We start from the raw sequence: 22,683 nt of genomic DNA, 5'->3' as shown, positions 1-22,683 counted from the left end.
GAGATTTATCATCCAGTGAAGTGTTGAGGTGAGATTGGTGTTGCAGAGCAAACAACTGTGCTTAACCGGAACTGTCATCAGGCATTTGTAGATGCTATCATTGCAATTCATTTCTTCCAGATTGTAATCTGAATCATATTGTAAGTCAATGAGACTTCCCTGAGGGTTGTAGCCTTCCGAGCAAATATCTTTTAAGCAGTGAGCTCTAGCCAGTGTGCCTGAATGCATGTGCATTCCCCATTGTAATATTTTCACATACTACTGCAGAGTATCATCTTATTGTGGGTAGGTTCCCATCGTGCTTTTTCCCTTGACCGGGTTTTCCACGTCAAAAACCTTGGTGTTGTGTGTGGTGTTGTTAATTTGCTTATCTGTTTATTGCTGCAATTTATGTTTCGGAGTTTAATTTTATGTGATCCAGTGAAGACTGATTCACCCCCCCCCCCCCCCAGTCTTCCTTCTTGATTGCTGCTAACAATTGGTATCAGAGCTAGATCCTCCGGTAGAAGCTTAATCACTTGAGGAGACTCGAGATGGCAGTATTCTTTTCAAGAAGGACAGCCTGAGGTTTGATGGAAGTAACTATATTGTATGGAAGAACCGGATGGAGGTGCACTTGAAATGTCTTGGAGAGGATTACTGTAAGATTACTAATAATGTCTATGTTGTTCCTTAGAACGGACCATCCAATCTTGATGAGGTTAAGGAAGCAGGATATAACATAAGAGCGAAGGATGCATTGCTAAGTGCCCTGACTGATTCTGAAATGAAAAATGTTATGGAACTTCAGACCACACATGAGATCTGGGAAAAGCTTGAGATCCTGTATGAAGGTGATAGTCAAGTGAAAGTTGCTAAGTTGCAGAGCTTGAAAGGAAAGTATGAGACATTGAAGATTGGAGATGATGAGAACATACATTCTTACATGGCTAAGGTGAATGAACTTGTCCTTGGTATCAGGGGTGCCGGTGGAAAGATTGAGGAAGATGAGATTGTTGCTAAGGTGTTGAGATCATTGCCTCCTGCTTATAAACATAAGGGTGTTGCTATTGATAAGATCCGGAGTGTGACTACAGTAACAAGTGATATGTTGGTTGGAAAACTTGTTGCATTTGAGCTGAGTGAATTTGGAGAATCACATGGAAACTCTGAGACAGCATTTAGAGCATCAGCATCTGTATTCGGTAAGCAGAAATATGATCCTAATGAGTGCAGGATATCCACATATGAAAGAGAAAGAAGAGAAATAGCAGAGCAAGAAAGAGAGCTTGATGAGCTTGAAACATTGATTGCTCGAAGATTGCCTAAAGGTGTCGGTAAGGATGATGGAATGTTGCCCTTGAAATGTTTTTCTTGTAATAAGATAGGACATTTTGCTTCTAGATGTCCGGAGAGAATGGCTAAGTATGACAGACATGATAAGTTTGATAAGCATGATAGGAATGATAGATATGAGAAGCATGAGAAGTATGATAAGCCTTATAAGTCTAACCGGAAGTTTAAGAACCAGAAGAATTGTTATTATGTTGCAGATGAAAGTGTTACAGATGATGAATCAGAAGGAGATGAAGTTGTGTGTATTGCCATTAAAGAAGATAGACTTGTACCTATTGATTCCACTAGTTGTTATGTTGAGGAGAAAGCTTTGGCTGCTAAGGTAGAAGAAAAGGGTGAATGGGTGATTGACAGTGGTTGTTCACATCATATGACCGGTGATAAAAGCAAATTTGTAAGCATGGAAAGGTCTGATGGTGGAAGAGTTAGATTTGGAGATAACAAAACCTGTGTAATCCGTGGGAGAGGTTCTATTTCTTTTGATGGTAAGCATAACACTGATGATGTCTTGTATGTTGAAGGTTTGAAGCATAATCTTTTGAGTGTTGGACAGATGGTTGATAAGGGTTATGATCTTCAATTCAAGGATGGTAAATGCAAGATCTTGAATGCCTCCGGCATAAAGATTGCATCCGGAACTAAGACTGAAGGTAACATTTTTCATTTGAATGCTAGTGAGAAAAGTTGTTTGATTGCTAAGATAGATGAGAGTTGGTTGTGGCATAGAAGAATGTGTCATGTAAACTTTGATTCATTGATTAAGATCAGTTCTACACAGGCTGTTAGAGATCTGCCTAAGAATGTTAAACCTATTAATCCGGTATGTAAGGAATGTCAGTTGGGTAAGCAAACAAGGATTTCTTTCAAAATAAACGGTATACATCTGATGGATTGCTAGATCTTGTGCATACTGACCTGTTTGGACCTACAAATGTTAGAAGTGTCCAGGCTGATAGATACTTTATGCTACTAATTGATGATTATTCCAAGATGATGTGGGTTATCTTTTTGAAGGAAAAATCAGAAGCATTTGAGAAATTTAAGATATTCAAAGCTAAAGTTGAAACTGAGTCCGGATTAAAGCTGAAGTGTCTGATATCTGATAGAGGTGGAGAATTTTGTTCCGGTGAGTTCAATTCATTCTGTGAGATGCATGGAATCAGAACACAACTATTTGCTCCTAGAGCCCCACAATAGAATGGAATTGTTGAGAGGAAGAATTGTACTGTTTTGGATGCTGCAAGAACCATGTTGATTGAAGGAAATGTTCTGAGGGTCTACTGGAGAGAAGCTATTAGCACTGCAGTCTATACATTTAACAAAGTTCATATCACCTACTGTGAAATATTTCAAAGTTTTTGGTAGCAAATGTTATATCAAGAGAGATGAGGATATTGGAAACTTTGATGCTAGAAGTGATGAAGGTATCTTTTTGGGATATTCTACAAAGAGCAAAGCCTACCGGTGCTATAATAAGAGACTGAGAAAGATAGTTGAGAGTGCAAATGTGAAGGTGGATGAGAACCTTGGAAAGGAGATCAGAGCTTATGATGATGGTCAACATGTTGTCTTAGCTCCTATTCAGCCTGAAGAGCTTAAGCAGAATGATCCAGTAGAGACTGTTAATCCGGTTGCTGTTGGTGCTGGTGATGATGTCCAAGAACCTGAGGACCAGAACAAACAAAAGACTCCAAGGTATGTTAAATTGAATCATTCTGAGAATCAGATTATTGGTGATAAGAATAAAGGTGTGATGACTAGAAGAAGGTTAGCTACAGAAGAAGTATGTTTGATTTCTAAAATTGAACCTAAAGATGTTGCTGAAGCCTGTAAAGATGATAACTGGATAAGAGCCATGGAAGAAGAGTTAGATCAGATTGAAAAGAATAACACTTGGGAACTTGTGCCTAGACCTAAGGATAAAAATGTTATTGGTACTAAATGGGTATTTAGGAACAAATTGAATGAAATCGGTGAAGTAGTCAGAAATAAAGCTAGACTGGTCTGCAAAGGATATTCACAGCAAGAAGGAATTGATTATGAAGAAACTTTTGCTCCGGTTGCCAGAATTGAAGCTGTTAGACTGTTACTTGCTTATGTTGCTTATAAAGATTTCAAGGTATATCAGATGGATGTCAAATCTGCATTTTTGAATGGTTATCTAGAGGAAGAGGTTTACATTGAACAACCTGATGGATTTTTATTGTCTGATGATGGAGACATGGTATATAAGTTGAAGAAAGCACTTTATGGATTGAATCTGTTATTTGTAACTAGGTAAGATGGGTTCGGATTGCCTTAAGGCAACATCCGAACGCATATAGGACTGGGTCCTATCCTAAAGGGGTAACGTGCCCCCAAGTTGAGCCCAACCCTATACCTTCACGCCACCCTAAATACTCCACGCCACAATAAATAAATTGGCGCCAAAGAATGAAGGCCGACTTGGACTTAATAAAGGTCAAGGTCTCATATAAATAAAGACAACTTGCAAATACAATTCACTCATTCATGAAATCAGCTAATTAGCTCTGCAAACAAGAGGTGCAAAATCACTAAAGAAGGTTGTGCGAATTTATCCAAGGATTGTGCGAACTTATTCAAGAGGATATAGGGCATTTTGGTGCAGTCTTGAAGCATGCAAAAAGGGCAGATCTGATATATAAAGATCAGATTCAGAAAAGCAAGCTAAGTATTGTATTTATGCAATAAGAGTGAATACATAATCTGACCTGTGGGTCTTTAATGCTGGGTTTTTCCTCCTTGGAGGTTTTCCCAGGGTATTTGTGTTTGTCTCTTGGTTCCTTGTTTCATTCTTGAATTTACTTGATTATAGTCTAAGTTACCGGTTCCGGTTCGGATTCGGGTTCGGATTCAGGTACGGGTTCGCGGATTCGGCAAAAAAAAAAAAAATTTGGGTACGGGTACGGGTTCGTCCGTACATATATATATATATTTTAATTTTTTTTAATATATATATATATATGTTCAAACTTCAAACATCAAAATTATATATGTTCACAGTTCAAACATACAAATATGAAACATCAAACATACAATGTAACTTTCCCATACAATGATACATAGATGATAACAGATAAATCATAAATCAATAAATCATAAATCCATAATTGCCAATGCCAATAAATATTCTGATATTGATATATCATAAATCATAAATGTAATATCATATTCATAATTTGCAAAAAAGATAATATTCAAGTTTCAAGTTTCAAAATGTGAAAATGTCATGACACAATAAAGTATAAAGTTAAACATTCAAATTACAAGCCATCTATGGGATTTAAATTCCATATTCATCTTCATCTGAAGCATCCAACCCAAGCTCACGGTCATCAAGTGGTTCAAATTCAGCATCAATTGAACCAATATCAAATGGAATGCCACTCCCACTAGCTATGTCTCTCTCAAATTCCATAACCGCCTCGTCTATAGAGACTTGGCAAAGTTGTGCAACTGTAGCATCTAAATCAGCACACTCAGGGGCTAGATCCCAATTCCTTGTTACACCCTCACTATATTCAGGGTCCTTATGTGACAACAAACGAAGGTTGGAGTGTACGTAGACCAAATCCTCAGCTTTCTTTGCACCCAAACGATTACGTTTGACTGAGTGGATGAAGGAGTATGTACTCCAATTCCGCTCAGCTGAAGAAGAACTTGCAACCTGTTAAAAGTTAAAACATAATTAGAAATTTACAAATTAAAATTATAAAATAAAAAAATGATAGCATCAAATGGAATTGGAAAACTATAAAAATAAAAAATAAAAAGATACATACTTGGGAGTTAAGTTTAATTGCAAGAGGCTGCAAGTAAATGGAGCCTTGACCATGTACATACCACCACTCATTAGCATCCATCCCATATCTAGCATTAAGAGCTACAACATCATGATTTTTTGCAGATACAAATTGGCCAAACTCCCTCATGACAATATTTCTTGTCTCCTCATCTTGATATATCTTTTTAAAGGCAGCCCTATAGCCAGAAGCAACCTCTGCATCTCTATATGGTGGCACCCTCCTTGGTGTTGCAAGCATCTCTGCACTATAAAATTTTGGCGTCAAAGCAAATGCTAAGAGATGTAAGGGGGTGGTCATCTTGTTCCAACGGTCAACAACAATTTTCTGCACAACTTTGAAAAATGTTTCCGTTGGGTCATTTTCTTTTCTATTTATTACTTCTTTTATTTTTTCCACCATGCAATCCATGCCATCATAAATCTCGCCCAAACATGGGCGATCAGTATCAGCATACCTGATCATGCTCATGATGGGCTCAGTGAAATTCAAAACATATTCCACATCATCCCACCATTTCTCACTAAGGATCAATGCTCTTACTTTTAGAGCTCTTTCTGTGTGGGACTGCTTCCATACACTCCACAAGCTGTTGATGACCATAGAACTCAAGGCGTCTCGCACCTTCAGAAGTCGTCTTAAGACGAGCGTGTGAGATGCAAATCGTGTTTCAGCAACCTAACATGACATAACAAAATACACAACATATATCAAATGCAAGTCTATAAAAAATACAAATTTAAAACTAAAAAATTAAAAAATAAAATTTAAAATTAGTAATTATAAATTACCTTCAACAACTCCAACTTGGAGAAGGTCCTGAAAATGGCTTGTGACATATGATGATTAGTCACAAACATTTGAATCTCCTCGCCCTCCGCATATAGTTTTTTCACCCAATCAATTTGTGTGCCAAGCTTTTGCATGATTAAATTGAGTGAGTGTACTGCGCATGGTGTCCAAAAGATGTGACCATATGTAGCCTCCACTATAGTCCCTGCTGCCCTACAATTTTTAGCATTGTCAGTTACAACTTGGACAACATTTTGAGGCCCCACCATGTCAATGCATTCTATCAAGATATTGGCAATGAAACTTGCATCTTTCACTTGCCCCTCACAATCCACTGCTTTCAAAAACATTGCCCCTTTAGGACACACTGCTATAACATTGATCAATGGCCTATTTTTACAATCTTTCCATCCATCAGAAACAATGGTCACACCTGTTTCCTGCCATGTATCTTTGATGACCTTCAACTGTAACTCTATGGATGCTTTCTCCTTTGCCAATAAGGTGGTTCTCACCTTTTCATACCCTGGACAAACATAATCAGAAAGTGTATTGCAAAGAGTATGCACCATGTCCCGAAAGTAAGGTGATCTAACAAGGTTGAAAGGAAGCCCATTGCCATAAAGGCAACGTGCAATTTTGGAATCTGCAATCTCTCTCAGTTCATTTTTGAAGGCAAAATCCAATGGGCCTCTTTTCCGTGAAGCCACAACATTCTGATTCTCTACTGCATCAACTGGTGGGTTTTGCATGAAAGGATGTGAACTAGCTGGTCTTGTGGAGCCCATGCTACTAGAAGGCCTCTTAGACATTGAGCTTTGATGGACAAGAGGATGATCAGTCTTTGCTTTGCCACTTCTCCTATCAGCTTCCTCTTGTTCTCTAATATATCCCAAAACTAGAGCTTTTGGCAGCCCCTTGCCATCTGATCCCTTACAAAATTTTATTCCACGCCCAGGGATGAAACAAAGGTGGCCTTTCACTCGATAGTATGAGCTGGTATACTCAGTGCCACAATGGTTGCATTGCCAAACAAAACCCCCACCACCAGACACTGGCTTGATCATTGTTGTATAATGCCAAAGTGGTGAATCTTGATCAATTTTAAAGGGGGTATTTTCATTTCGGACATTTGCAACTGAACTAGAGCTTGCACTTGCACTTCCAGTTCCAGCCATTATGTATGATTATATGAATAGTGCACCTAAAATGAAAAGAGAATGCACAACATTATTGAAAAAAATTATTAAAATTTTGGTATTATAACCCCATACTATGCATACAAAGTGTAAAAAAATATACAAGACTTCTTTAAAAAAAATTTAAAAAACTTTAAAAAACTTTAAAAAAAAATTTAAAAATTTGAAAAAAACTTGGAAAAATTCTTGAAAACTTGAAAAAAATTCAGATTCACTTACCTTTAATGGCTAAATCTTTCTTCTCCAGTGATTCCTATGCCTTTGATGCATGTCTCACACCTTTGTAGTCGTCACCTTCGAAGAAAAATACAAAAACTAAGAACCCTGATTGTAGAGAAAAAATCTTCAAAAATGCAAGTAGAATAGGTTGAATGCATGTTTTGATGCATGAAATGCATTATAGAGGGGCGGATTAGGGTTTAGATGTATTTAGAAGATTAAAAATATTGTTTTTTTATTGTTTTTAAATGCTTTCTAACCCGTGGGCCCCGTTTTTGGGAACCCACGGGCTTGGGTTCACCCGGGTCCTCCTGGGTTCACCCGGGTCCTCCTGGGTTCGCCCTGGGTCCCCCCCGGGTCCTGCCCAGGCGGCTGGGTTCCCTGTGGGTCTTGCACGGGCTTGGGTTCACCCGGGTCCTCCTGGGTTCACCCGGGTCCTCCTGGGTTCGCCCTGGGTCCCCCCCGGGTCTTGCCCAGGCGGCTGGGTGGCAGGACCCACAGGGAACCCAGCCGCCTGGGCAGGACCCGGGGGGGACCCAGGGCGAACCGGACCAGGACCAGGACCGGGCACGGACCAGGACCAGGACCCAGGCAAAAAAGGGGAGAACCGGTATCATAGATTATAGTTTACTAAATTACAAATTTGATTAATAAACTAGGGCATAATCAAATGTTACAAATTTGATTAATAAACTAGGGCATAATCAAATGTTACAAATCTGATTACTGATTTAGGGCACGAATTTAACAGAATCAAGCTCCTAGAGCCTGGTATGCTAGATTAGACAAATACTTGTTGAAATTGGGATTTACTAAAGGTGTTGTTGACAGTAATATGTACTTTAAGATTGAAAATGATAACATTTTGATTATTGAAGTCTTTGTTGATGACATTATCTTTGGTGGTGATGATGATATGAGTATGAAATTTGTCGGTAATATGCAAAAAGAAATTTGAGATGTCTATGATTGGTGAGATGAAGTTTTTCTTAGGTTTACAGATTGCAAAGACAAGAAAAAGTATCTTTATATCTCAAACTAAGTATGTGAAGGAACTGTTGAAGAAGTTTAGATTAGATGACTCCAAACCGGTTGGAACTCCTATGGTGACTGGTTGTAAATTGTCCAAAAATGATGAATCTCCGAAAACTAATCATAGTTTGTACAGATCTATGGTTGGTGGACTGCTATATCTTACTCAAACTAGACCTGACATTATGCATGTTGTGTGTATGGCTGCTAGATATCAAGCTGATCCGAAGGAGAGTCATGTCACTGTTGTTAAGAGGATATTCAGATATTTAAAGGGGACTGTGGATTATGGTTTATGGTATCCAAAGAATGATGATTTCATGTTGTGTGCCTACACTGATCCAGATTGGGCTGGTGATGTTGATGACTGGAAAAGTACTACCGGTGGAGCATTCTTTTTGGGTAAGAAGTTGGTTTCTTGGGCAAGTAAGAAACAAGATTCAGTATCCTTATCTACTGTTGAAGCTGAGTACATTGTTGCTACTAGTAATTGCACTCAGATAGTTTGGATGAAGCAAATGTTGAAAGATATCAGAGTTATTCATGATGAGCCTACTGTCATTTACTGTGATAATTCCAATGCTATAAACATGTCAAAGAATCTGGTACAACACTCAAAGACCAAGCATATATCAATCAAATATAATTACTTAAGAGAGCAAGTCAGTGAAGAGAAGGCGAAGCTAGAATATGTATCTACAAAGGAACAAATTGCTGATATTCTCACTAAGCCTTTGCCTGCAGATACATTTATTTACTTGAGAGACAAGTTGGGGGTATCCACCCCTCCTGATGAGAACTAGATGCATTGAGTTGCATCGATCCGGTGGATTTCAGAAGCCTTATTCTTTTGTCTGAATTGTTGTGTTGGTGTTACTCCTCTGCTGGAGTAGTCTGTTGATTTGGTTGTGTATCCCAAGGGGTGAGAGATTCATGTTTCTTCTTTGGGAGTGAGTTTGGTTTTCTGTTTTGGAGATCTTTGGCATTGTTGTCAAAGGGGGAGAGAGATCATGCGAAAAATTGCATTATCTATCTTGATCTTCGGAGGAGTTTGTTGGTGATATCTTCTTTCTTTGCATTGACTATTTTTCACATTCATGTGTTGCCATCAATACCAAAGGGGGAGATTGTTCGAGTCGTTGGATAAGGTTGTTCATTGTTGTTGCTAGGATATGTTGTTGTCATTGATGTCAACATATTCCTGTGCTTTATTCTAGTGAGTTTGGGAAGATCTTTTGATCAGGTTTTGTAGTTTGGTTATGTTGATCACTATTTTGCAAAATCCGGTATTTCCTCCAGTATATTCCGGTGTGATCAGATCTTGTGCTGACGTTTTGGGATATTGTTTGGGATGATCTTGTGTATCTTCATTTTAGATGGTTCGTGATTTGGTGCCCCACAAGTTATCTTTCTTTGTGACAGTTGTTGATTAGTTTGTTCTTGAGCTTCCTAATGTTGATCGATGAAGATTTGATAAGTGGTGTTGGTGCAGCTGTTGGTGATGACTCTAACGTACTTGTTGGTGTTTCCTAGTCGTATCCTATTTGTTTTGGCAATCTGCATTGATCGTTGTGCAAGTTTTTGGTGGTTTTTGTCAACCGGTATTGATTTTCGTGTTATGCAGTATTTCTGATGGTATAGCGTGTTGCGGTTGATCTTGGCGTGATTTTCGATGGATGAGATCATTTGGCAATTTCAATTAGGTTCATACTATGTAATGTAAATCATTATATTGGTCTGGTGATCGATCTTCGTATCATGTAATGTAATCTTTGTAATTGTGAGTTGAGGGTTGAGGGTTGAGGGTTGAGGGTTCAACCGACCTTGTTATCAAGGTTGATGAATTATATATATAGGTGAGTTATTCACTTAGTTTTGGTGTCGATATAGTGTCTGTAATATCAAAAAGAGGTGAATGTGTGAACAAGAGATTTATCATTCAGTGAAGTGTTGAGGTGAGATTGGTGTTGCAAAGCAGACAACTGTGCTTAACCGGAACTGTCATCAGGCATTTGTAGATGCTATCATTGCAGTTCATTTCTTCTGGATTGTAGTCCGAATCATATTGTAAGTCAGTGAGACTTCCTTGAGGGTTGTAGCCTTCCGAGCAAATATCTTTTGAGTAGTGAGCTCTAGGCAGTGTGTGTAATAACCCACACCTGGTGGACTCTAACCAACCACAATTTTCTGCCTTTGTTTGATTTTTCAATGTTTTCAGTGTTTGGGTTTTGCTTGAGTTTTCAATAATGTTTCACCAAGGAATAAAGAAAGTGCAAATAACATATGTCAATGATCAAATATGATTGGTATGTTGATAGTACTATGAAGGCTGGAAAACAAATCCATAATATCCTTTACAAAGAACAAGTGACTTTAATACAGATTTGTCTTTTACATTTCACGAAATTATGAGTTCATACCGGAAGTATGCAAATCTGAACCCTTAACAGCAATGACTGGAACAACAATTATTTCGTGGATTTTCTGAGTGAAGGCATGACTGTCACAAACTAGATTAACCCAGAATTTGAACAACACTTAAAAGACTCAGTCTAGAACATTATTTACACACAGCCATGGTAAGATAGCACCCAGAAATGTACACAGCAGTAATTCTGGACTTATTTCAGTCAATAATAGGCATGGTAACAAAAGGTAAATACCAGTTTATGATCTCCAACTGTGATTATGTGGTAACAACAGATGATAATTGCAGAATAAAAGATTTCTGATGATATTTAGAAGCTACCACAGATCAGAAATAAGCTACAGAATGTCTGAAACAGAGCGTCCATAACATGATCAAACTGGTCTTCAACCTTGCATTCATTCTGATTAGTAATAATGGCACTAATTCGATAGTATGATATCCTTAGAACTTACACAGCAATCATTGAACATTTACCAAATTGATTACAAGTCTGAAACAAATTAAAGTAAGCAAACAGAGTGCATTGAGAACCTGATTTAATCCGCTAGGACTGGAGAATAACACCCAGAACTCCAATGCAGGTCAAAAAAGAGACTTTACATGGGAAAGAGTAAAACTCAAGCATCTCACTGTAACAATCACTGTAGCGATTTTACTATTCACGTATCACTGTAGCGTTTCACTATTCACGAGTTACTGTAGCGCGGCACTATTCACGCAGGTACTATTCACGCGAGTACTGTAGCAGTGGATGAAAAAACTTGCAATCTGCTCTTAAAACCTTGAATAATTTGTTGATAATCTCTCCCAACAAGAATGATATAACTCCATGTGCCAAAGAAGGATGATTCACAACCAACTATAAATGTTCTTCAACAATAAACTTCAAACCCTTGTAGAAAATTTCACCAATTTGCACAAATGAAAGAACTGAAGTATTCTTTCCCACAACTGCAATAATTCAGGTGTTATTTCACACCTTCAAAATTGCTATCAATAGGAAGTTTTCGTTTCCTATGATCAAAGAAGAAAATTAAGAAAGCCCTAGGCTCCACAATAAAAATCAATCAAAATACTATTCATCAACTGGATGCCGAGAATGAACTCTTGCCTTTCCTTTTATTCTTTCCTTAAGAGAGCTCAAACACCTTCCTGGCCAATGTGGGATAAAAGATTTATTCCCACATTAAATTATTCACTTAACGCACTTTATTATATTAAAGTGACTTTATTATTATAAAGTTACTTTAGAACTTTATAATAATATTAAAATATTAAATAAATCACTTAAGTCACTTAAACTTTAATATCTCTTGATTTACTTGTTTGATTGCTAAGCCGTCTGAGCCAGGAGTCGACTCTCCCTGTTCTCCATGTGATTGGATGTCTGTCTAAAAATAGAAACCCTGAATAGTGACTTACTATAAATAGTAAGTATGTGGAACTGAGTCTAGAAATCGCTGCAAAGGCCCAATCAAGGTCGACACTGCCAATAAGCTCTGCTCAGGTGTCTTTCTATTAATAGGAACCCTGACTCTCCCAAAATAGTAACTTACTATAAATAGTAAGTGTGCCAATCTGAGTCAAAAAACCTGTGCAAAGGCCAAAACCTGAATCCAGCTGAAGAGTAATGTCACTAATCACCAAGTAACTGCCACACGAGGCCCTCTATCAATAATTGTTAGCCTACGAGGGTCAAATGATAAGCTAATTCTTACAAACTCTGATGCTCGCAAAATGGGGACATTACAGTCCACCCTCCCTGAAATTGCTTGTCCCCAAGCAATCTCCACTGCAAAGAAACTCCAATCCTCGGGAGGCCCAAAAAGAGAATTGTGAAATGTCCCACACATCCTTAACCGACTCCTGTAGCACCAACATAAACATAGTTGCGCACAATATACCTAGATCCCAAACCCGGAATGGAAGTCTGCCAAGCCTAATACCCTCTGACTTCCTCTGCGCTACTCTGATCTCAACTTCACCATGCCAAAAGTGGTGAAGCAAACCAATGGGACCCATCCAATACACTGTACCAAACCTGTCGCCTCCTGGATCCCAAAACAACTGAACCCCACATCCATTCACCATATAGAGATAAAAATATCTGGAAGCGTCTATAACACAATATCTCTCTACAGCTCTCGGTAAACTCCCATGGATGTGATAACTAACCAAACCATCATGCCCACTAACACCATAGTCATCCTGTAACCATGTACCCATAAGAAAACTTTGCGACGTAGAAGTAGCAAACCCTGTTGGATACATATCAGCATGATGTATAACTGACAGCTGTCCCTGCAAGTAATGCCCCATAAACTGCTGAGTCGGGCGCTCGCAACTGCTAATCCCATCTTCTGAAGATGATGAATACCCATCCCACAAAGGATGTCATCTCGGAGCCAATCCACACGGATGCATCATCAAGTCCTCTGTGTGTGGATCAAAAGAAAAATGATGAGCACTCCTCACTGTGTAGTCGCGGTAAAATGCTCCAACCTCTGTCAATGGCTCATCACTAACAACACTTGAATCGAGCAGCTGATCCCTTTGATTCTGAAAAACAACAAGCTGGCATCCAAAATCAGCTGCATGGGATGAAGTGACAGATTTGCTTCCAGGAGATGGGAACAAATCAACATGGGAGCCATACTCCCAACTAGATGACACTCTGCAAATGCCCTGTGAGAACGGAGTAGCGTTGTGTACTACCACACAACTCTCAAGAGAATCCACCATTGTGACACAAGAGCTACCAATAAACTGTCCTACATCAACTGTCACAGTACTGACCTCAGGAGAACTTAATGCAACTAGTGGTTCTCTACTGCTCTCAACCAAGGTACTCATCCCAGCTGAAACTTTAGTACCTATATCTGTGATAGATGTAACCACATCCTCACTACAACCAGTGGATATAAAATCCTCATCAACTGCCTCTGTATATAACTGTACTATATCTGCAGTTGGTGGAGACTGTGCCAAACTCAACTCCTCGGTAAGCTTCTCAATCTGTAACTGTGACTCTTGAAGAGCCAACTCGGCACTCTGCAATGAATCCATAGTCACCTCAAGCTCATGAGTGAGCTCATCGACCTACTCCTCCTTTCCCTTCAATGCATCATAACAAATGCAATCCCACTCGAGAAGAAAATCCCTGTCCGCAAGTAGTTTTAGGTAATTTTGTTTCATCATTCCAATTGCTTCTCGAAGTGCATGTATCTCTACAAGGGAAAAACCACTATCACCATGCTCATCTGTCAAAGGAGTACTCCAACCATAGGTAGCCAACATCTGACGAGCAACATCAAAATGCTCAATCGTTGTGGCAATCATATTGTCATTCACTTTTAGTTGCCCAACCAAATGATGAGGATTCTGTAGCTTATGACCCCCATACAAGTTTTCCGGTTCACAATATGCACTATGATATGAGGCTGATTCGTCATCACTCACTACATGATAAGCAGCATCATGTGTGCTTTCATCCATGCACACCTCAACATCTAAGGTACTGCTGCTTTGTACCTCAAAGGATGGCTCAACTAATAAGGTAGAAGTTGCTGGTATGACAGTATCTTCACACACCTCCACTCTCAAAGTAATTGCATGCCCATCCAAAGCACGATCTTGGGATTCCGTATCAGCATATGAATCTTCTAGCTTGTTTTCAAAGGTCTGATCTGGAAAATCAGACTCACCATGACATGAATCCTCCACATACAATGCATCATTAGTACCCAATTTCTGAGTACTTTCATGTGACAATTCAATAGGATCATTTTGCACATGTGAAAAAACTGCTGTCTCATGCTCATGCAAAGTTTCATCATCGCTGTCATGAAAATCAGAAGTAGCCTCTATATTAGAAACTTCTTGAGTCACCTCTTGCAAGGATGATGTAGATAAATCATTACCCAAAGCTGTGCTAGTGTCTTCTTGAATCAAATCAGCATGTCTATCAAATTCATCATATAAATTTCTGCATACTTCATAGGAATTTGAAGATACCAAATCATTTTGATGAAGAGTTGTATCATCCTTATGTGTAGATTCTCTATCCATTTCATGTGTAAACAATTCATGAGCTATAGTGTGATATTTCTTCCTTGCAAACTCTGTCTTATGGCAAAGACTCGGGTGCAAATCCATGTAACTCATGAAAGGAAGTTCCTTCTTAATTTTTTGAGGAAGACTGATATACTCCTTAAACATGCTAATCACTTCTTCTTCTTTGTTTTGTGGTGTTCGACCTTTGCTGGTAGGAAGTGAATTGAATCTTTTAGGCAACCCAAACTTTGAAAGCGTTTGCTCTAAACGCAACAACTCTCGGCTGAGCTTGTATTGTGATTGTTCAAGTTCTTTCAGTGCCTGTTTATCGCTGAACAATGTTGTCATGTAGCCCATTTTCACTACCCAACTGAAAACCAAATCAAAACTGATTTGTACACGGATGATTTTCCCACCAATTGAATGCAACCATCACTCAACAGGTCGGTAGGAAACCGCTCTGATACCACTGTAAGAACCCACACCTGGTGGACTCTAACCAACCACAATTTTCTGCCTTTGTTTGATTTTTCAATGTTTTCAGTCTTTGGGTTTTGCTTGAGTTTTCAATGATGTTTCACCAAGGAATAAAGAAAGTGCAAATAACATATGCCAATGATCAAATATGATTGGTATGCTGATAGTACTATGAAGGCTGGAAAACAAATCCATAATATCCTTTACAAGGAACAAGTGACTTTAATACAGATTTGTCTTTTACATTTCATGAAATTATGAGTTCATACCGGAAGTACGCAAATCTGAACCCTTAACAGCAATGACTGGAACAACAATTATTTCGTGGATTTTCTGAGTGAAGGCATGACTGTCACAAACTAGATTAACCCAGAATTTGAACAGCACTTAAAAGACTCAGTCTAGAACATTATTTACACACAGCCATGGTAAGATAGCACCCAGAAATGTACACAGCAGTAATTTTGGACTTATTTCAGTCAATAATAGGCATGGTAACAAAAGGTAAATACCAGTTTATGATCTCCAACTGTGATTATGTGGTAACAATAGATTATAATTGCAGAATAAAAGATTTCTGATGATATTTAGAAGCTACAATAGATCAGAAATAAGCTACAGAATGTCTGAAACAGAGCGTCCATAACATGATCAAACTGGTCTTCAACCTTGCATTCATTCTGATTAGTAATAATGGCACTAATTCGATAGTATGATATCCTTAGAACTTACACAGCAATCATTGAACATTTACCAAATTGATTACAAGTCTGAAACAAATTAAAGTAAGCAAACAGAGTGCATTGAGAACCTGATTTAATCCGCTAGGATTGGAGAATAACACCCAGAACTCCAATGCAGGTCAGAAAAGAGACTTTACATGGGAAAGAGTAAAACTCAAGCATCTCACTGTAACAATCACTGTAGCGATTTTACTATTCACGTATCACTGTAGCGTTTCACTATTCACGAGTTACTGTAGCGCGGCACTATTCACGCGGGTGCTATTCACGCGAGTACTGTAGCAGTGGATGAAAAAACTTGCAATCTGCTCTTAAAACCTTGAATAATTTGTTGATAATCTCTCCCAACAAGAATGATATAACTCCATGTGCCAAAGAAGGATGATTCACAACCAACTATAAATGTTCTTCAACAATAAACTTCAAACCCTTGTAGAAAACTTCACCAATTTGCACAAATGAAAGAACTGAAGTATTCTTTCCCACAACTGCAATAATTCAGGTGTTATTTCACACCTTCAAAATTGCTATCAATAGGAAGTTTTCGTTTCCTATGATCAAAGAAGAAAATTAAGAAAGCCCTAAGCTCCACAATAAAAATCAATCAAAATACTATTCATCAACTGGATGCCGAGAATGAACTCTTGCCTTTCCTTTTATTCTTTCCTTAAGAGAGCTCAAAAACCTTCCTGGCCAATGTGGGATAAAAGATTTATTCCCACATTAAATTATTCACTTAATGCACTTTATTATATTAAAGTGACTTTATTATTATAAAGTTACTTTAGAACTTTATAATAATATTAAAATATTAAATAAATCACTTAAGTCACTTAAACTTTAATATCTCTTGATGTACTTGTCTGATTGCTAAGCCGTCTGAGCCAGGAGTCGACTCTCCCTGTTCTCCATGTGATTGGATGCCTGTCTAAAAATAGAAACCCTGAATAGTGACTTACTATAAATAGTAAGTATGTGGAACTGAGTCTAGAAATAGCTACAAAGGCCCAATCAAGGTCGACACTGCCAATAAGCTCTGCTCAGGTGTCTTTCTATTAATAGGAACCCTGACTCTCCCAAAATAGTAAGTGTGCCAATCTGAGTCAAAAAACCTGTGCAAAGGCCAAAACCTGAATCCAGCTGAAGAGTAATGTCACTAATCACCAAGTAACTGCCACACGAGGCCCTCTATCAATAATTGTTAGCCTATGAGGGTCAAATGATAGGCTAATTCTTACAAACTCTGATGCTCGCAAAATGGGGACATTACAGTGTGCCTGAATGCATGTGCATTCCCCATTGTAATATTTTCACATGCAAAGTATCATCTTACTGTGGGTAGGTTCCCACCGTGGTTTTTCCCTTAATCGGGTTTTCCACGTCAAAAATCTTGGTGTTGTGTGTGGTGTTGTTAATTTGCTTGTCTGTTTATTGCTGCAGTTATCAGTTTATGTTTCGGAGTTTAATTTTATGTGATTTGGTGAAAACTGATTCAGGCTCCCCCCCTCTCAATCTTCCTTCTTGACTGCTGCTAACATATCAGGCAAACTAATACATGCCCTGAAAGAAGTCATGCCCTAGTCTTGTATACTTATCTTAATCCCTTCCAAAGTAGGCTCATATATTTTCTCTTTAATGATTTGGATAGATTTCAGCAGCAACTGTCCCATGAAAGGGAATGTTCCTCATGCTTTGATTTTTCACTGAAACTTTTACCTATAATCTCTCAAATTCTCAACTCAAGGTCCATCAATGTTTTTAACTCCATCATCCACTTACACGTAAAATCAAGGAAAATTTACTTGAATAATAATAGCTAAAATTGTGGCTCAAAGAGTTGCTATCTTCTTTTGTACTAGCAGGTCTTTATTATCTAATGGAAGAATACATAACTCTCCCTTTACTGTTTTACAAATTTGCTAAAATTATCAATGAGAACATTTCAATATCATTTATGGTCTTTAGAGATATAATATTCTGTTTCAAAAGCATTTTTTATTACTCTATCTTGAGCTATTTGATTCAAAACCTATTAAGTTAAACTTTGCAATTGCTTCGTTTGTCATATAATTTCCCTTTCACACTCTTAATATAGTTCTCTTTCACACTATTCTACAAATTGCAAGTACTGTTAAATCACAAATATGAATCAGTTAATTCCCATTTTGTAATTTATGATGTCTTCTCAACAAAGGAAAACTGTTTTTCTATTGACTTTTTGAGCTTGAGGGTTTTCAATTGCTGGAGGGCAACTTAGATAGCCATGAGCAAAGATGAAAAAATCTTTTAAAAATCGCCAAAATCGCGAGTCAATATTGGAAAAGATTAAACCGCTGCTTAAATCGCAGCCGATTTTCTTTTAAAAATCGTGACTTTTAGGTGCAAAAAATCACGATAAAATTGCGATTTAAATCTGAAAAATCTCATTTAAAAAACGTGGGAAAAAAAGTTGCAACCCTAACTACGACTTCGGCAACATATTTCGGTGATGCCCGATCACATTCATATAGCTCCAACTTCCAGGTTTGTCTCTTTTTCCCCTCTACGATTTAATGATTCCTTGTAAGAGTAATGATTCTCGGTTTCTGATAATGAATGTAGTTATATTCTCGGATAGCATCGCCTTTGTGTGTTGCAGTTTTCCATGTTTTTGGTTAGAAATTTAAGCCTTTACTTACTATAAAATCAAATTTGAATTACTGTCATCGATATGTTAAATCTTTTTGCATTTAGGGTTGCTGAGCATCTCGTGAATTTTTTGTATTCAACATTGTACTAAATAGTATATATCAGCCTGTTTCTAATTGAAAATTTGAAAGTATCTCATGCTGGTCTTTACTCAGAGTTTTGTTTCAGCTGTTGGGAGTTTACAGTCATTTGTCCCAGGCTCCTGACATTAGACTTTCCATATTTGAATGCTATCCCAAGTTTTCAGATCAGAACATGTTGATTTGAATACATCAATAATAATTATAAGTCGGGGTAGGCTTATAAGGCATTACACGAACCAAAATGTGTGCAAATCTGGAAGTGTGACTTAAGTTGCAAGGCCCTAGTTTATTGCAGTGACTGAACTTGAAGTGTTTATTGCAGAGATTAATACGATTACAGTATTAATCTTCTGCAGTAATACTGTAAATTTTAATCGTTATCGTATTAATCCTGATTCTCAATAGTACAGTATTAATCTTTTGCAGTAATACAGTATTAATATAGAAACTTATATTATTGTGCAGCATACCAGTAGCTGTATCTTAGTTCTAAATTCTAACGAAGATAAAGAAATTTGTATAAAACGCCTGAAAAGCCTTATAGGTTTATAGCATTAATCAAGATTTTAACAAGAAGTCTCTATGGACACGTTAAAATTGTTATCAAGATTCAAGACAATCATGTTTCGATTCAATAGGCCTAATGAGTATTCAGCCACTCATTAACATTATCTTACAACTCAGAAATATGCCCTGTTTTCTTCTCAATTAGAAGCTGCTAGATGCATTGCAGACTAGATTAATACCCAAATATCATGATTGGTTACCGTTATATAACAGCACATCTCTCCAACTATAGAACCTGCATTATTATCAATTTATCATTACCTTTTTTGATTCAGTGCTTTGGCCATAACCATTTTGTGTTCAAATTCTAGTTTGTGTTCAACTTCAATTTATATTTATTGATTCATGTTTGGTCTCTTTTGCTGGGTTTCTTTTGAATATTTATAAAAGACAATGGCTTCTTCAACTAGAGGTGGTGGTAGAAAGAGGGATCCTTTGTGGAAACATGGCACACCAAGTGCAGTGGCAGGAGAGATTATTTGTAACCATTGCACGAAAACTATGACCGATGGCATATACAGACTCATATATCACCTTGGACAGATCACTGGAAAGAATATTACAGTATGTGAGAATTGTCCTGAAGAGGTTCAAAGAGAGGCAAAAGCAAGGCTTTCAGAATATGGGTCTTGGAGCTTATGAGACAACACATTGATGGTAAGGATCTTGTGCGTTCAGGTGTCACACGTTTTGCCACTAATTTCCTCAGCTTACAAAGCATATTACATGCATTCCCAACCTAAAGAGGATGTTTGTGAGTGAAAGATGGTTGCAGAGCCCTTATTGTAGGAAGCTTGAAGCAGAGAAGGTCGTGAAGGCTATTTTTGATGATAGATTTGTCAAAGTCATGGAGGAGATCATCAATGTAAGTGTTCAAACTTCAAACTTCAAACTTCAAACTTCAAACTTCAATTGATGATTTATTTTTTAATTTTCTTATATTACACTTTGTTGATTTTTGTTAAATTTTTCATGTCTAGTTGTCAGAACCGTTGGTGAGGGTTCTACGGATGGTGGATGGGGATAAAAACCCCATAGGGTATCTATATGAGGCCATGGATAAGGCCAAAAAGGCAATTCAGCACTTGTATGGGTCAGATAGGACCAAATATGAACCCATATGGCGCATAATTGATCGAAGGTGGAACCGACAACTCCACCAAGATATCCATGCTGCTGCCTACTATTTGAACCCCAAGTTCTTTTTCTCCCCTACTTTCAAAATAAATGAAGAGGTTCAAAATGGCCTCGACACATGTATTCAGAGGTTGGTTCCTGATGAAAATATTCAAGACCTCATTGCTGATGAGTTGCAGAGGTACAAGACGGAAGATGGGCCATTGTTTTCTTCATCTATTTGTATTCGTAAGAGAGACACCCTCCTGCCAGGTAAAAAAAAATGTGCTCTTCAATTTATTTTACCATTTATTTCAATCTTTAAGTTTATTAAAATCTTTACCAAGTTATAAATGTCAATTTGTATCCTTGCAGATCTAGGGTGGGAAGATTATGGTGCCACAACGCCTAATCTTCAAAGGCTTGCAATCTGCATATTATCTCAGCCTTGTAGTGCTTCTGGTTGTGAGCGCAATTGGAGTGTCTTTGAGGCCATTCCCACAAAAAAGTGCAATAGGTTGACTCAAAAGCGCTTGAATGACCTTGTATATGTGCGGTACAACCTTCGATTGCATGAAAAGAGGGTACAAGGGATAAATTCATATGACGCACTTGACATAGATGAGATTGATCCATATACAACGGATTGTATTGTTGAACCTGATGGTGCTACTGGTGATGTTGATGTGGATCCATTTTCCACTGAGGATCACTTAGATGAGATGGAGAGGGAGGTAACTGAATGGGCCGCAAAAGTGGCATAATGTGAGGAGGCAGGAGATAAGTTTGTTGATCCAGATGCGATAGATTCCTCACCTATTGAGGATATTGCAGCAGCAACAGCAGCTACAACACCATCTACTTCAGCACCGACTCACCGGCAACAGAGTTTTTTGAGCTTTAGTCGTAGACGCAATCTATGATTTCTACTTTTCATTGATATGAAAGCTTGAACTTAATATGTATTCAGACTTCAGAGATTGTATTTGTTTTGTGGTCTAGACTCTACGATATGTATTTGACTCAAACGTATTTAGAACTTGAACTTGTTTTTGGTATTTTGCTATATGGTATGTATTTGACTCAAACTATGCTTTATATATAATGGAAACTAGTAATATGTTATTGTGTTCTATAAATTTGGTGTATATGTGTGGTTTTTTAGAATATTTTAAGAAATTACATATTTTCAAATGTTCGATAATTTTGCCGATTTTTTCCCAATTCCCGATTTTTTTTTAAATTTCGGCCAAAATATTTATTGCCAATTAAGATATTTTCATCTTTGGTCATGAGGTTGAACGAGTTAGGAGGGGCTCTAAACTAGGAGCTTCATCATCAAGACCTACAGCCCTCTAGCATAGCTCTATCTGTAGTAGCAAAACTCAATGGCTATGTTTGTTTTTAGGAAGTTTGTACTTAGTTTATAGGTAGACTTTGTACAAACTATATTGTAATTGAAATTTGGTCAACTATAACCATCTGGTTATTATTTATGCACTATGAAGGGTTTAGGGTTTATGCTTTGTGCAATGCAATGTAATTAGCGATATGAAGATAAACAACAAAATCCTATTTTCTACACTTCGTAGGTTTAATTCTATTTTATTTGCTCTCTATATCTCTATGCTATGGAAATGCACTTAAATTTTTATTTTTTAAAAGCAGTTTTTGCCCTTTTTTTCTACATTTTTTATAAATCTGATTTTTTCCCCATTTTTTGCAATTTTTTTTAGAAAATCTTATACTTTTGGTTTGCTAATTTTTCCCCAAACAATTTTCGCTGCTATGCTTTATACTCATACTAAATTATACAACTCCAACTATAAGATATCTGGAGGAAGGAACAGTACAATCAAAATGCCTACTAAACCTTTTTATATCGGGAACAAAATCCCTTTCATGTCTCCTTTTGCATATTACTAAGGAATAAAATTTATTTTGTTGATTACAATAACTAGATTCTTTTACGACTTTCGTTTTCCATCATAAGTTATTTCAGGAAGCATTACCTGTGTATATTAGGTTTTTTAAGAAAGTATGGACAAATTATCTGCTGTTGCTGACACAACTTTCAGAGTAGTTGATAATTATATATTTGTGCTTCAGAGTAGTGTATGAAAA

At 37.6% G+C, this 22,683-nt stretch overlaps 1 protein-coding gene across 7 annotated transcripts in view; it reads right to left on the bottom strand.

Moving 5' to 3' along the window:
- The window catches only part of LOC131060909 (uncharacterized), a 191,911-nt gene that overhangs the window by 133,919 nt on the left and 35,309 nt on the right, over positions 1-22,683 (bottom strand). The gene's annotated exons all lie outside the window — the stretch shown is intronic.

Source organism: Cryptomeria japonica, chromosome 5 (assembly GCF_030272615.1).
Source record: "Cryptomeria japonica chromosome 5, Sugi_1.0, whole genome shotgun sequence".
Classification (NCBI taxonomy): domain Eukaryota; kingdom Viridiplantae; phylum Streptophyta; class Pinopsida; order Cupressales; family Cupressaceae; genus Cryptomeria; species Cryptomeria japonica.
This window is presented reverse-complemented; position numbering and strand designations above follow the sequence as displayed.